Genomic DNA, 16656 nt, shown 5'->3' with positions numbered 1-16656 from the left:
AGGTGATACAAACAAAGGTAAAGATCAATCTTTTTCTGATTTTAGAGGTGGATTTGGTAATAATAGAGGCAGATTTGGTAGAGGTTCTAATCAATTTTCAGGAAGATGTTATAATTGTAATGAATATGGTCACCCTTCTTTTAAATGTCCTGAAAAGACAGCATCATCATCATCTAAGGTTGACAAGAGGGTTGCATATGCTCAAGAGGAGGAAGTTGATAGTGGTAGTCCAAAAGCAATTCAATGTCATGGTGAAGTTGGTGAGTGTTTGATGATCAAACAACATATCTTGAAGACCTCACAAGAACCTGAACCCATACAAAGAAGAAGCCTCTTTAGAACAAAGTGTTTATGCAAAGGTAAAGTTTGTACTGTTGTTGTTGATTCTGGATCCTCTGATAACATGGTTTCTACTGAAATGGTTGATAAATTGAATTTGGAGAGGATACCTCATAAGAATCCTTATAGAGTTTCTTGGGTTAATGATGATGTTACTTTGTTGGTGAAGGAACAAGCAAAGGTTGATTTTCAGATTGGTCAATATAAAGATAGTGTTTTATGTGACATTTTGCCCATGGAATGTAGCCATATTCTACTTGGTAGACCTTGGCAATATGACAACCGTACTAGTTATGATGGTAGGAAGAACACTTATACTATTGAAAGGGATGGGGTTAAGTATACTTTAATGCCAACAAATGATGATGTCAAGGGTAAGAGTAAAATAGTCATGTTTGGTAAGAAGACATTTCTTGAGGAGGAAGAGTTGGTAGCCAATTCAAGGCTAGAGAAGGTTGAAACTAGTGACTTGTGTGAAGGTATAATGGTTGGTTCAGTTTTATGTCCATTTGTGCAAGACTTGGTGAAGGCTAAATCAAATGTTGCAGGTAAGAAGGAGCAGGTACAGGAAAAAGAGGTTGTGAAAGTGGAGAAGAAGGTGCAAGTGCAAGCACTTATTGAAGATTCTTGGTATCCACCAAGTACTATGGTGGTTGGAGTTCCTTTGTGGACTAATTGGTATTTGTATTCTGGTTTTTCTCAGTTTCTTGCAGGTTTTCAAAAGGCTGGAGTTGTTGTTCCCTCATGGGACATGAGGATTTTTCATGGGGGGGAGTATGGTGCAGGAGCACCAAGTGAACCAAGTGTACCTCTTGGTTCCAATGACCTATATGGGGTCAAATATGAAAATTTTTAATTATATATGGCTTCTTTTGTTAAATAAGGTCTAATGAGATCAATAGCATTGTAATAAGGTCATTTGACCATTCATGTAACCAAGTTGTCTAGTTGGTCCTAAGAAGGTCTTGATTTGGAAAATACTTTGCAAACTGGTTAAAATTGATGTAATAATGTACAATTTGGTTCTAAAGGTCCTTTCATGTCTATTTGGACCTATTTGTGTCATTAAAATATCATAGGTTGGGTGTAGGAGTTAAAATTGGCAAAATTGCTTACATTGTCAAAAATGCTTAAAGCAATTTTTGCATTATAAGAGAAATTAGGAGTTTGTTTGTTAAAAAAAATTAAAAAAGGTGGTTGTAACTGATGAGGAGGCTTATAAAACCTATAAAAAGGCCTATCCTCATTCATTCATGTTTTGTTGTTGATATATGTGAAGAAAAATCAATAAAAATTGAGAAATTCCTACACTAAATTCTGGAAATCACTATATTACAGTCTGTTCATGCTTTTGGTTCGCCATTAAAACTCATTGATCGACCTTTCTAACTGATTTGGAATTGAAGGGGAATGAATCTAGTTTCTTTTTCCTTTTGTTTCATTTGATTTGACCAAGTATTGAAGGAGAAATCATAATTTTTGTGAAACCCTGTCAAAACCCTTCCTAGGGTTAACAGTGTCCTCAAATAATGTAAATCTTTGTTTGTAATTGTTGGAAATCCACCAAAACTGGTGGGAACTTGTAAAATATCATGTATTTTCATATTTTGGTGTTTTCAGGGGTTCAAGAATGATTTTGGCACGTGCTACTTGAATGTAAGGGACTGATTTCTGAGTCACAGTCTGAAACATAATGGTTTTCATGGGGTTTGAGTGGTGTGAATGCATCAATGAATCTTGGAGGGTCTAGTGAAGGGAGAGGGAAGTTTTTTAATGTTACCATTACATGCTACAAAGGTTGTCAATTTGTGTTTATACACCTACCAATCAAACCTTGTGACTGTCCACTAGACCACATGACTGCTCCAGTTTGATGGCACTTTGTAATCGCTGCACTTTACATGTTAAGGAGTGAAATTTATGTTGAATGGTGTTGTGAGTGAAGATAATGATGAGTAGGAGTCCTCTTGGAATGAAACAAGTGTTGGATAAGTTAAGGAGTAAACCAAACCTTGTTGGTATATGACTGTCCTAACCATCACAATGTCTGTCATAAAACAAAAGTACAGTCACGGTGCAGATGGTATAACTTTTATTTTAACCGTTGGATCTTTCTAATTTTTTTATATGTTTTCCCTAAACAAGTTTTCTAACTTCTCACCGAAGGGATCTTCCTAAAATTTCCTGGTGTGAAAGTTATGAGTGACTGAGTTCAGTTCTGTCATAGTTGGCAGCGAGTTCATGTTTTGTATCAAATTTGTTGTATAAGTTGGTCCAAGTCTAAAGAAGTATTAGGGGGCATTAAATGAGTTGTGTTGGGAGTTTCTTCATGTTTAATATTTCATTAATCCTTCTTGTAATGTATATGGTGCATATGGGTTGTGGCTATACATTGCATGCCTTGAATGGGGAAGTTGGGATGGGCTGTCCCTAGTTTGTGAGTTTGTGTGTGGATGCTCTGCATCAGTAACCTACATGGATAAAGTTAATGAATAATGCAAAGAGGGAAATGGGGGAAATTGAGGACTCCATGGGGTTATTAGATTAGAACTTTATGGAATGGTGGCGAAATTAGTGCACAAAAATGTGCAGAGCCAACCTAGTTTGATATTTCCCCAGGTGACTTGCACCGTTGATTATAAGAATCAGGAAGCCATGAGAAACCCAAGGCATGGACTGACTCACAGTCAAATGGGAATTCCTTACACACAACTATGTAACTGTTGAGAAACACTAATACAAAGTTGTGGGTACGTGCAAGGAAACCCTCAAACACACTGATACCTCTTGTACACGAGAGGGTAAGTGTTGATAAATACTAGTACTAGGTCGCAGGTTTATACAAGAGAGAATCAAAATATGCCATGCTATGAAAATATGCACCAATATGCACCTATTGTAAACATACTTGGATATTGAAAATCTAGGCAATCATAAATGGATGCAGTCGTAGGGCAAAAAAGATGTGATTAAAAGAAAATCCAAGAAATCAAACAAGTCATTCACTCATGACCAACTAATACCTCTTGCCAAGAGTAGGATTAGGATGGAGGATTAAGTTGCCAGGCGAGGGAAGGATTCATCCCTAGGGAAAAGGGGGTGGACTTTTTTGGACTGGGCAAGTGATCATATGGCTTTGAAGATTAACTTGCGGACTTAGGATTGTTCTGAAGACTTCATGAAGCTCACACAAAGGCACGCAAGCTCAGTTGATGGGATATTCCTTATTCATGATTTAGGTGAAGACTCATCATCATACGTGTGATTTATTCAAAGGTGGAAGGGAAGGGATGTTGTGATGGGTGGACTGGATGGGAGGGTGATTGCAGTACCGACCTGACAGACAATGGATCTAGTTTTATTTACCTTGGCACCTACATGGAGGTTTTCACCAAGGTACTTGTTCATAGCGCCACAAAGTGGTTTTCACTGATGAAGGAATTTTTATTTTATTTTTTTAATTTTTTTTTGTGTCACAAGATGCCTGTTTGCTCATTTTCATAGTGACAATTTTTTTAGGATCTTTTTCTTGTTTTTATGTATTTTTCATGATTTTTTTTATTTTTTTGATATATTCTTTTTTTAACAATTTAAGACCTTCTGAGGACTAGGCATAAAATCTTTTGAGCTGCATGATATTTATTGGATCATCTAAAGGATCACCTTCAAGAGTAGCCAACTGATAAGCTCCTAATCCATATTTCATTGTGATTACATATGGTCCAAGCCAATTAGGCTCAAACTTGCCTTTCTTTTCTCTCTCTTGAAGGTTTTTTGATTCTCCATGAGGACAAGATCACCAATTTGGAATTCTAGGGTTTTGACTTTCTTGTGATAACTCATGCATAGATGGTCCTGATATATCCAGAGATGGTTCAAAGCCTTGAGGCACCTTTCATCTAACAATTCTAGCTCTTGTAGGCATGCAATTTTGTATTCTTCCTCTAGTAGGATATTTTGTAGTGATACCCTTAGAGAGGGGATCTCAATCTCAAGGGGGAGTACATCTTCGGAGCCAAAGACAAGGGAATAAGGGGTGGCACCTGTAGGTGTGTGGATGGAGGTGCGGTAGGCCCACAAAGCAGGATGGAGTTGGAGGTGCAAATCATAGCCAACTTCATTGATTGTCTTTTTGAGGATTTTGATTAGGGTTTTATTAGAAGCCTCAGCTTGACCATTGCCTTGGGGGAAATATGGGGTGGAGAAGTGATGTTGGATGTTGAATTCCTGGCAGAGTTCTTTGACATCTTGGTTTTTAAATTGTCTGCCATTATTTGTAATGATAACTTTTGGAATGCCATATCAATAGATCAAGTAGTTCAGGATGAATTTGGTTATCTTCTTTCTAGTGGTAAAAGAGGGATAGCCTCTACCCACTTGGTGAAGTACTCAGTGGTGGTGATAATGAATTTATGCTCGTTGGAGGATGAGGGGTGGATTTTCCCAATGAGGTCAAGCCCCCAATATGAGAAGGGCCAGGGTGTAATGAACGGCTGAAATTATTGTGATGGTGCATGAATCTTGTCACCATGTTGTTGGCAAGGGATGCATTTCTTCACATAGCTATATGCATCTACTTCCATCTTAGGCCAATAATATCATGTTCTCAAAAGCTTCTTAGCCAAGGTGAGCCCACTTGAGTGTGCCCTACAGATGCCTTCGTGTACTTCACATAATTCCCATTCCACCTCTTGTTTATCTAAACACCTTAGGAGTAAACCATCAAAATGCCTTTTGAATAGGGTGTCTCCAAGGATGGTGTAATGAGCACATCGGCGAATGAAGGTTTTTTGTTGGTTTTTGGTGAGGTGTGGGGAATGGCATTGTCTTTTAGGAAAGTGAAGGTTTATTGGTACCAGGGGGACTCGGGACCAATGAGCACACACACCATTTCAGACTCTAGTAGATCATATGCTGGTATGAATAGTTGTTCGACCAAGAACTCACACTTCTGACTATGTGATGGCATTTGAAGGAGGGAGCCAATGGTGGCCATTGCATCTGCAGCTCTATTGTTTGTTCGCAGGACTTGATCAAACTTGATTGTTGTGAAGTGTTGCTTAAGATCTTCAACCATGCTATGATAGGGGAGGAGTTTGTCATCCTTTGTTTGGTATTCGTCATTGACTTGTTTTATGACAAGTTGGGAATCACCATAGACATGTAATTCCCTTATCTTCCACTAGATAGCCAAGCATAACCCTATAATGAGTGTCTCATATTCTGCGATGTTGTTGGTACATGAAAAAGCTATCTTGTATGACTTTGGGATGTCATCTCCTTGAGGTGTGCTCAGTAGTATTCCTGCCCCTGATCCATTTTGTGTGCAAGAGCCATCAAAGTACAATTTCCATGTGGAGGATGTGGTGATAGTCATAATGAATTCATCTGGTAATTTTGTGAGAATAGGATGGTCACCTGGAAGTGGAGCGTCAGCCAACTGGTCTGTGATGACTTTTCCCTTGATTTCTTTTATGTCTACATATTCAATGTCAAACTCACTTAAGCGCATGACCCATTTAGTAGTTCTGCCAGTGAGGGCAGCTTTTGACAAGAGATATTTAAGTGGATCAATCTTAGCGATCAGTTTTGTTTTGTTGTTCAGCATATAGTGTCAGAGTTTTTGTGTGCTAAACACCAATGCCAAGCATTCTCTTTCAATGGGGTATAATTGAGTTCATACCCAACTAATGTCCGACTGATGTAGTAAATGGCATGTTCCTTCCTTTGATCATATGTTTGTGCCAGCAATGCCCCCAATGCCACTGTGGTAGCACATACGTACAAAATAAGGGGTTTTCTAGGAGTAGGAGGCATAAGCACTGGAGGTGATGCCAGATATTCTTTTACTTTTTCAAAGGCCTTTTGAAACAAGTAGACCCATTTGAATTTTGTCTCTTTGCGCAATAGGTGTGCAAATGGATGGCAGTTATCTGCCAATTGTAAAATAAATTATCTAACAGATTGGAGTTTTCCTTGGAGGCTGTATAGTTGTTTGAGAGTTTTTGGTGGAGGCATTTCCATGATGGCTTTTACCTTTGCAGGATCGACCTCGATGCCTCTATGGGAAACAATGAAACCTAATAGTTTTCTTGATGTAACCCCAGAAACACACTTCTTAGGGTTTAGGCGCAATTTTTATTTTTCCAGTCTTTCAAAGATCTACTTTAAGATAGCGATGTGTTCCTGTCTTGTCTTGGATTTGCCTAGCAGATCATCCACATAGTCCTCCATAATTTTATGCAAGAGGTCATGAAAAATTGTTTTCATGGCATGCTGATATGTGGCTCCAACATTTTTGAGGCCAAAGGGCATGACTTGGTAATAGAAAGTCCCCCATGGTGTTGTGAATGCAGTTTTATGTTGATCTTCATCTGCAATCTTGATTTTATTATATCCAAAGAATCCATCCATAAGTGATAGCATCTCATGCCCTACTGTAAGGTCTACAATCATATCTATGTTGGGGAGCGGGAAATCATCTTTAGGACAAGCCTTATTTAGATCTCAATAATTAGTACATATATGGATGCCCTTGGTGGGTTTTCCAATAGGTATAATATTGGAGACCCATTCAGTGTAGTCTATTGGTATGATGAATTCTGCGTCCGACAGTTTTTGGAGTTCTGCCTTGACCAGGAGTTCAATACGAGGATGCATTTTGTGCAACTTTTGTTTCATAGGTTTTGCATCTGGGTGATAGCAAGATTATGAACCACCAAGTCAGGATCTAAACCTGGCATATCGACATAGGACCATGCAAAATTGATTTTTACCTCTGTAAGGAAATTTATGAGGTCTTGTTTCTCTTTTTTTGTGAGGGACTTGGCAATGAGCATATTTTTTGAAATGCTTTTGGTGCCCATGTTGATATTGTTTGTTTCTTCTATTAGCAAATTTGACCTATCTTGAGGAAGGTAACCAATGGTTGGGAGGTCAAGTCCCTCATTGTCAAGTGCCTTTTCCAGGTTTTCACTTTCGGATACACCCTTTGTTTTTAATTTTTGCTCATCCAAAGGTGCCTCAGAGAGGTTTTCACCTAGGGAATCATGTTTTTTGCTTTGATTATCTTTTTTGTGACTAAGGGCATTGACCTGACTACCAAAGTATCCCTTTTCATGTAGTTTAATACCATCTACTCAGTTGCAGTCTTCCAAGTTTCTCATAGTCAGGAGAGTAATGAGAGCATTATCATCAGTGCAGATATCTAAAGTGGGTTTGTCTCACTGGCCCCAATCTATGAGTTCAGGATGGACAAGATATAGCCTGTGTGAAATAGGAGAGGTTACAGGGGTGATGGCATTGATGTGAGTGTCAAAGAAGATATCATTTTCATATTCATAAGGCATTTCATGGAACTCCTCTTTGTCAGGGCTTTTGATATCCAAGGAAGGACTTGAAGGGGCACCAGCGATAGTAATCTTAGGCACTGGGGTGTACCCCAAGCCTCTGTTGTACTTGTAGGAGATAGGATTTATGGGTGCTTTTCTTCCTTTCTCCTCTGGTCCCAAGCCGTGTCCTTTGTAACCCATTTTTTCACCTATAGCTGATGCTTTTGGATACATTTTTCTATATATTTTTGTTGGATTTTCATCTTCTTCCCAGTACAACCATGAAGAGACATCTATGTTGAGGCTCTCCTCATCAAGTGGGTCCCATTGCTGGAAGGTGGTATCTTTGCATTGTATGACCGGTTTTTGATCTTTTTTGAGCTCTTTTGGTTTGCCAAATGACTTAGGAGAGAGGGGGAGGTTGCCTACTAATAAGACATCCTCCAATTTGTATTCTCCATAGCCATTATCCAAGATCTTGATTTGTGTGTCTGGTTGGGATGAGGTGGAGGCAACATTTGATGTGTCAGATGGAGGAATTGGCGAGGGTATATTTAGTGGGAAATGATATGGATATTTCCCCTCTAATAGTTTGCAATATTGAAAAAGTTGTGGATCACCTTTGATAGTGATCTCTCTTCCATTGAAGGGGAATTTGATGCATTGGTGATAAGTGGAGGGTACAACTTGAAAGGAGTGAATCCATGGCTAACTGAGGAGGATGTTTTAGGGGGGATCAAGAACTAGTACTTGGCAAGCCATTTCAATTGTGATAGGACCCACTTGAAGAGGTAAGGTAATCATGCCATTTGACACTCTTTCTGCTTCATCATATGCTTTTATTGTGATCCTTCCTTATGTGTCTACCAGGTCCTTAGAAAGTCCCATTTGTTTTATTAACTTGTATGTACATAGATTGAGTCTAGATCCACCATCTATCATGATACATTTCACTTTGTGCTTTTGGATAAGGGCTTCGATGTGCAGAGGTTTATTATGGTCTTCATTTGTAGGAGCGTCATTGGAAGTGAATACAAGGTGTTGCTGGGCAGCAAGGTTTCCAATGAGAGCTTGGAATTGGGTAGCATTAATATTATTGGGAACACCATGAGACTCAAGGAGGGCTTGTTCCAAAATTTCTTTATGGATAGGGGAAGTCTTGAGAAGTTCTAGAATGGAGATCTGTGTGGGGGTCTTCCCAAGCTAGTCAAGGAGGTCATATATGTGGGTGGAAGACATGGGTGGAGGGTTTGGTGGGGGAGGAGCTCCTTGGATGGTGACTTTACCTCAACGCGTGGTTATATCATAGTCATTCTAGGAGTAGGTGGTGGAAGGTGTAGCACCTTGAATGACTATCCTAGCAGGATTAGGTCTGCTTTGGGAAGGGGGAGGATTAACTCCTTGGATAGTTATGACATTTACATGATTGTTTGCGTGCTCAATGCGACCTACTAAAGAGTAAAAGTCGGTTATGTGATTAGTGTAGTCATAATTCACTGCGTTAAATGATGAGCCTTTTCCCTTATCATGTTTCGGGAAAGGTTCTTGGTACATTTTTAGTTTGTCATTGTTATTACTAGGTTTTGCATTTGCTACCTCAATTTCACCCCTATCAATGAGGTCTTGTATGTAGATTTTAAGCTTCATGCATTTTCTTGTATCATGTCCCTTGATACGATGATACTCACAATATGCATTCTCATTACACCACTTAGGTTTGGGTTGATTGGGATCGAACAGTCGAGTGATCGAGAAAACTACTACGCTTGCTTGAACAATATTTTGAAACACCACTTCAATAGGCTCAACAAGAGGAGTGAAGTCTCTTGAAGTTCTATTCTTGGATCGGGGTGGTCGCCCCTGGACTGAGACATTGTTGTGAGGCTTTTGGGATTGATTGTGATTGTTTTGATTATTGAATTGATGATTAGTTATGGTGGGTTTTGGAGGAGTGGCCACAGTCTAGACCCATTTTGCAACAGTTAAACCGTAATTGACTATGTTCTTATTCTTGGACCAGAATTTTGGTTTATCATTATGATAAGAGGAAGAATTTTGAGTTGATCGTTGGTAGTGTTTCAAGGTTCCTTCCTCTAACAAGACACGTTCAAGGGCTAGGCTCTTATCAATCAATTTTTGGAAAGATTTAATACATTGAGATGTCAGAGGTCTTGAAAGTTTGGGCACCAGATTCTTTTGAAATAATTCAATTTGGTGATGTTCTGTCATGTCCCATTGGAATTTCTTGATCATATGTCACCATCTTTGCAAGAAGTTGGTGAAAGTCTCTCCGAGCCTTTGCTTTGTGTTGCACAGGTCCATCATGGAAACATCATTAGCCATGTTGTAGGCATAGTGAGCCACAAACTTTTATGCCAAGTCTGGAAAGGAGATAATTGAACCTCATGGTAAGGATGAGAACCATGCCAGGGCATCTCCTATGAGACTCTTAGAGAAGAGCCTTCGAAGGTATAGGTCACTATAGGAGACTTCTTGGCATAGGATGTGAAATTCCCAGACATGGTCACAGGGGTCCCCTTTGCCTTCATACTTGGTGAATTTAGGTATCTCAAACCCTAGGGGGTAGGGTGCAACTGATATAGATGGATCATAAGGACAAGGACAAAATTCCTCAAATGAGTACGGTTTCCTCTCATTAGTTCCTTCTTTCATGTCTTTGATGATGTTTTTCATGTCAAGAATTTCTTTAATGAGGTCTTCTTGTGGATTTTGGAAATGATGGATTATGTTTGCCCTAGAATCAGATGAGTCATGGAAGGTGCACCACCACTAATGTATTGATATGATGAGGAAGCGGGAATGTAATATGTGATGACCGATGTTGCAGGTGTTGGCATTTTGATGATTATGTTGTGATTATCATTGATGGACACATACTTGCTATGAGATCAGTTTGAGAATGTATGAATTATGCTCAACCGGTAATTGTTCCAAACCAATATCATGTTGTAGTCTTTAGACTATTGTTGTTATGCAGAAAGTGTTTATCGATCTCAAGTGGTATAAAGACCCAAGCGGCATAGAGAGATCAAGCAGTTTAAGGATCTCAAGCGAAGCGGAGCAAAGGAGCCAGAAGTGGTAGTTATCTTTTTCCCAGTCTTCAATTTTTGTCAACTGGTAATCCGTTAAACCGGTATTACTCTGAGTCACCAACCGGTAACCGAAAAGTTGGACAAACTGGTAATACTGTGATGAGTTACCAACCAATATACTTGTGTGATGAGTTACCATCCACTGACACTTTGACGGTGATTTTGTGTTGTGTTACCAAATGTGTCTAGGTACAATGAACCTAGGAACTTGCAATGTAATCCTATTGGAATGACATGAAATTAGATTCATTTTAAGAACATCATGTCTAGGGTTTTAGTATGTGTAGCTGATAGGGTTTATGGTGGTTGATGAGCTCTTGAATGTGTGATCTTAACTGAGAAGATCAATTCTGTGAGTTGTAATAGAGTAAGGAGTTACTGAAGAATGAAGTAATGCTGAAATGCATTAGCTATGACCTACAATGGATCTAATGAAGTAGACTATGCCATTTGCTAGATCATTCACTTGTTGATTACTCACATCTTTGACAAGTTAGAAACCCTTAACCGGGTAGGCTTAGAAAAGACTTTCTAAATCCTCTAACAAGGTGGTTCACATCTATGGATCTGAAATCCTCTCACAAGGTAGTCTTTAATCAGACTTATCTCCTAATAGAGATTGAGATTCCTAATAGGATCTGTTCTGGTAAAGAACATTGTATGACCTTAACCGGTCTGACTTTAACCAGTTGGGTTACTATTCTGCAGATAGTTACTTGCGAGTTTCATCTCACCATGGTTTTTCCCATTTGGGTTTCCATGTCAAAATCTCTTGTGTTATGGTGATTATGCTTCTATGGGTGAATGCATTATTTGCTATTTGGTTTGCATGTGTGTTAACCGGTTTGTTTGCTAAACTATTTTACCGGTTTACTGCTAGACTATTAGAGTGTTTAAGTACAATATTTTTTGGTATACTAATTCAACCCCCCTCTTAGTTTTCATCAGCAGGGGCTTGAGTGATGGTTGGTTGTGGCCCATAAACTATTGTGATGGAATTAAGTGCGGCCCAAATGAGGTTAGTGACATTATTGATAGGAAGTGAAGTTTGTGGAATATAAATATATGGTTGAGTAGAAGAAGATGGTATGGAGGCATGTTGGAGAATAGATGAGATTGGATTTGATAGTGGTATAGATGGTAAGGAGGAAGAAGGTGGAATAGAGACCACAGGGGGAGGTGTCACGGGTGTTATTGATTGGGTTTGAATGATGGGCGAGGTTGTAATTGATTGAGTTTGAATGACAGGTGTAACATTTTGCGTGGGAGCAAGGTCTCCTTGTGGTTGTTGTCCAAGGGTGGATTTATCAAAATTAGGTGAGAGTTGAGCTCCATTTTCAAGGAGGGTCTTTAGAAGTGCAGTAAGATTGTGTTGGATTAATTTCTCAATCATCTCTTGGTTGTAAGAGTCTACTAGGAAAGTTTGCACTTCTGGAGAGAGTTCATGTTGGTTAACCATATTAGGATTTTCCATTTGATTTTGAGTGCTAGGTTTCACACTTTGTGTAGGATCTTGTGTAGGATCTTCATATAGGACACTAATGTCCAACATCCCATATTGTTGTTTGGCCATCTTTTTATTTTGAGATCGAGTTGTGACCATACAAGAATAACCTTAGAAAAGAGTGGAGGAGGAAATCTTTGATGAGAGGACTTAGTGAGACCTTTGGATTTTTCGGATTTGTCCCTGATGAAAAGGGATTTTGCTGATTGGCAGGGTCCTTGGATTAGAACCCGGATTTTGATTAGGATTGAGACCTTAGTCCTTGGATGAGGATCTTAGGTGGTAGATGAAACCACAAGCAAGGTAATGACCAAGTTGGGTAGAATTTAGACCTTGGAATGATGATTAAAAATCCTTTCTTCCACTAAGGGTTGACTAATGACCCTAAGCAAAGCAAAGGCATAAGTTAAGAGTCTTGATTGACTCAAAGGATAAGGCAAAAGGTACTTTGAGATGATTTTTTTTCAAGAACAAGAGCCAGGTGATTAATGATGAGGTCTAAATGGAACTTCACAAGGCATGCAACCTTAATGTGAGGTTACATTGGATTAAAGGATGGTTTTATTTGGATTTTGAGAATTGATTTGCTAATAGAAGGTGATTGATTTCATGATTGATTGATTTGCTAAGTCCTTGGGAAAAGATTGAGGATGATTGATTGAGGAGGGATGATAGTGATGATTAGAATAAATTACATGACTAGGTTATCCTTGGCATGAACATGACTCAATAGATGATTGGTTCGGATGGCAAGTTGTATGGAGGGACACGACCACCCTGATTTTTATGTTAGTTGGTGTTGAAAGAGAAAACTGAACCTTGGTGGAGGGCATAGACTCTTAGTTCATCACTTGCATCAAACTCATTGCTATGACCATGGACATAATCGTGATAATAATGCAAGAATGTCCTATGTTTAAGCAAGAGTTTGCATTTTTTATACCAAAATTTTTGACACCTAATGAGTTGTGCTTGTGTTAGCTTATTTTTCTTGATAGGTCGGTGGATCGACTTCTTAGGATGTTTATACAACTTAGGTTTATGAAACATGAAATGGATGGAGTTTTGATGCAATTTGGACTTTGTGTGGATAATGACTTGGATGATTGTTTGCTTTTAGACAAATGTTTTCGCAAAGTGTTTGAAGATAATGATGTGTTTATAGTCTACTCTTGGCAAGCAAGTATCAAGCAAAGAAAACACAATGATCAAATGAATTTTAGCTCAGAGACAATCATGCTCATGTACAACATTCTTAAGGTTGGCAAGGACAATAGTCATTGGATCCCAATTGGTTTCCCAGCTATGCTTACCCAGAGAGGACACTTAGATGCTTGACCCCATTGGCTCCCCTCCACGACACTCACTTCTCTGGGATAGCCAACCATCAATTCCCATGAAAACTCCTCATGGCAAACTTTGTGTCTCTACTAAGTGTCGTAAAAATATGGGCGGCTTCAGACATCCGACCTCCTCCACCAATGACTAGAAGGTTTTTGGCCACTATGCACAAGGTGTTTAATATGTCTTCCCGTTAGGAGCTACCCTTCATAGATGTACAAGCGTAATTGAGGCCTATAGCCCAACGAAGCACCAAGAACTTAGTAGTCACACAAGTGTGATTTAGACCCCTAGGATCTTACCAAGCACCCAATGTGAGAGTGAACTCTCATATAGCTCCAACCATTGACCCTTTCATCATCAATGGCCTATTTGTTATAGTGAGTTGGGAACCCCAAGTCTGGGTGTACTCACTTTGGTCATTCCCCTCTTACCTTCTCAAAGAGCAAGTTGGGAGGGCAGCCCCACTAAAGGTAAGCATGCACCAAATGTGAAAAACTTGGAGGGTCTAGATTTCTGACCGTCTAGCTAGACGAGAGCATACTCTCCTACCTTTACGTTTTTCAAAAAACACACAAGACAATGGTTCATTTATCCTTTAATTAAATCTAGGTGCCTAGTTTAAAAAAAAACACAATATTTGGTTGGAACTCCTAGGCAACCTGCAAAACAACTCAAATTAGTAGTTTTTTGAGTTTCTTAGGTCTTGGACAATCGAGAAAAGATGCAACTTCAAAAAAAAGAAATCAGTGGTCACTGGCCTGCACATATAGCACACACGTTGAAGTGCAGTCAGTCATGCTGAAGCACCTACATAGGCACCAAAACACTTGCGTATGCACTGCAGATGAAAAAAACCAAAAATAATAATAAAACAAATAAAACAAACAGAAATGAAATTTTATACCTGTCTATCATGCGGGTCTAGATCAGTCATGCTGAAATGCCTACACCTACGTTGAAATCCTAAAAAATAGAGAAAAAGAGGTAGCGGTTTAAATTTTTAAAAATTCAAATTTCAAACACAATTTTTGTTGAGGGCAGGAATTTTTGAAAGCGGTCACACAGGTTTAGTTTCCCTTGCGCTGAAACACATTCAGTCACATTGATGCGCCTGCGCATGCATCAAACAAACAAAACAAAGAGTAAATTTTTTAAACCAAACAGAAAGTGGGATAAAAAATTTGAATTTTGAGAGCGGTCGCACTGATGCACCTATGCACATGTCGAATAGGTATATTTGTCACGCTGAACCTGAATCGCTTGCCCTGATTTGTAGTCTCTTGCATTGTTCCGATACCTACGATGTAAACTCACAAAAACTCAAAAAACATTAGTTTTTAAGGATGTGGATCCCACCAGGCATGCTAGAATGAAGAGGGGAAAAGAGTGGAAGGTGGATTTGGATGGTCAATGCACAAATCAAACACTAAGAACATAAAAACATAAAGCATAAACCAAATCACATAGAAAACATGAAGATTAATACTTTTTACCTTGCAAACTTTTACCTTCTTCATCGGATGGAGCTTCAATGAAGTTGAAGTGCACCCAAATGCCTCCAACGTGATGTCGATTTGCTCCTATATTGCTTGATTTGGTTGGCTCTCCAACATTGTGCACAAATGGATAAAATGGATTTGAAGGATGAGATGGATAATATGGCTAAGTATGGATGAAGGGTAATTTTGGCATGATGAGGATGCAAGTATGGTTTTTCTAGGCACAAACTAACAACATGAACTTGCTAAAATTGGAGATGATATGTGAGGGGATGGAGTCCTCAATTTATAGGGAGAGAGGAGAAGAAATGAAGGGCTAGGATTAACCCAAGATGGAGGGTCAGGATTCCTTGTGAGGCCACACAAGGCCCAAGAGGAGGTGTGGAGACCAAGAGATATGCCTTAAAGGCATTTCTTGTCTCCACACTCCTCAAGGTACATTGGGAAGACTTCCCAATGTGCCTTGAGAAGAGCAAGGGATGGGACATTTCTTGAGGGATGGAGAGGAAGAATTAAAAATTCTTCAGAAAGGGAGGTTCATGGGGATTGGAGGAATAAGTAGGAATTAAAAATTCCTTGGAAGATGAGATTCCTAGGTGAATGTGAGATTTAAGGAGGAATTAAAAATTCCTTGGAAGATGAGATGCCTAGAGGAATGTGAGATTTTGAAAATCTCACATTCACCTAGGAAAAGGGAATTTAAGGAGAGTGGTTTGATGGAAGGGACAAGGAGTTGACTTTGTGGCTAATTATGATGATTAGCCACTAGCAACTCATTAGGAAAGGGTTTAGAGAAAAGATTAGGTGGGATTAGGGTAGATGAGATTTGTAGGAGGATTTGACTAGGAGAGAGAATGAGTGGATGGAATTAAAAATTAGAAGAATAATGTTAAGTGAGCTTAGGGAGTTTCTAGAAGAATTTATTAGGTTAACGATGGATTAGGAAAAGGTAATTTGTAGGAACCATTTAGGTTAACTAATTAATTGAAATTAATTAGTTAAGAGGAGGATTTTGAGAAGATTTAATATTGGGGATTTTTAGAAGAATAAAAAGGGGGTTGATTTATTAAATAAATCAATCACAGACTATAGTGACAATATTAATTATAATTAATTAATATTGAGGAGAATTAAAATTTGGCATAATTAATAAATTAATTATGTCAGGAATTTAAAAGTAATTAAAATAATTATTTTTAATTGTCTATAGATGTGTTGCATTAGTTTTGTCATTGATGTCAACACTTATCCTTCTGGAGATCTTTGGTTATGTCTAACCGACACATTGTGTTCACTGGCATGTTCAGTGACTTATGCACAGTCACCGGTATACTATTCACCGACATGTTCAGTGACTTATGCACAGTCACCGATATATTGTTCACTGATAGGTTATATTGTTTACCGGAATTGAGGATGACCTGTTATCAGCTGGAGGTCACTTAGTTATGTCGAAGACATGGTTTGGATACTTTATTTTGGTATTTTGGTTAATGGTCTAATCGGGTTGACATATTTGTTGTTAA

This window comes from Cryptomeria japonica, chromosome 7, assembly GCF_030272615.1.
Source record: "Cryptomeria japonica chromosome 7, Sugi_1.0, whole genome shotgun sequence".
Classification (NCBI taxonomy): Eukaryota; Viridiplantae; Streptophyta; class Pinopsida; order Cupressales; family Cupressaceae; genus Cryptomeria; species Cryptomeria japonica.
The sequence above is the reverse complement of the archived record's forward strand: the minus strand, read 5'-3'. Positions refer to the sequence as shown.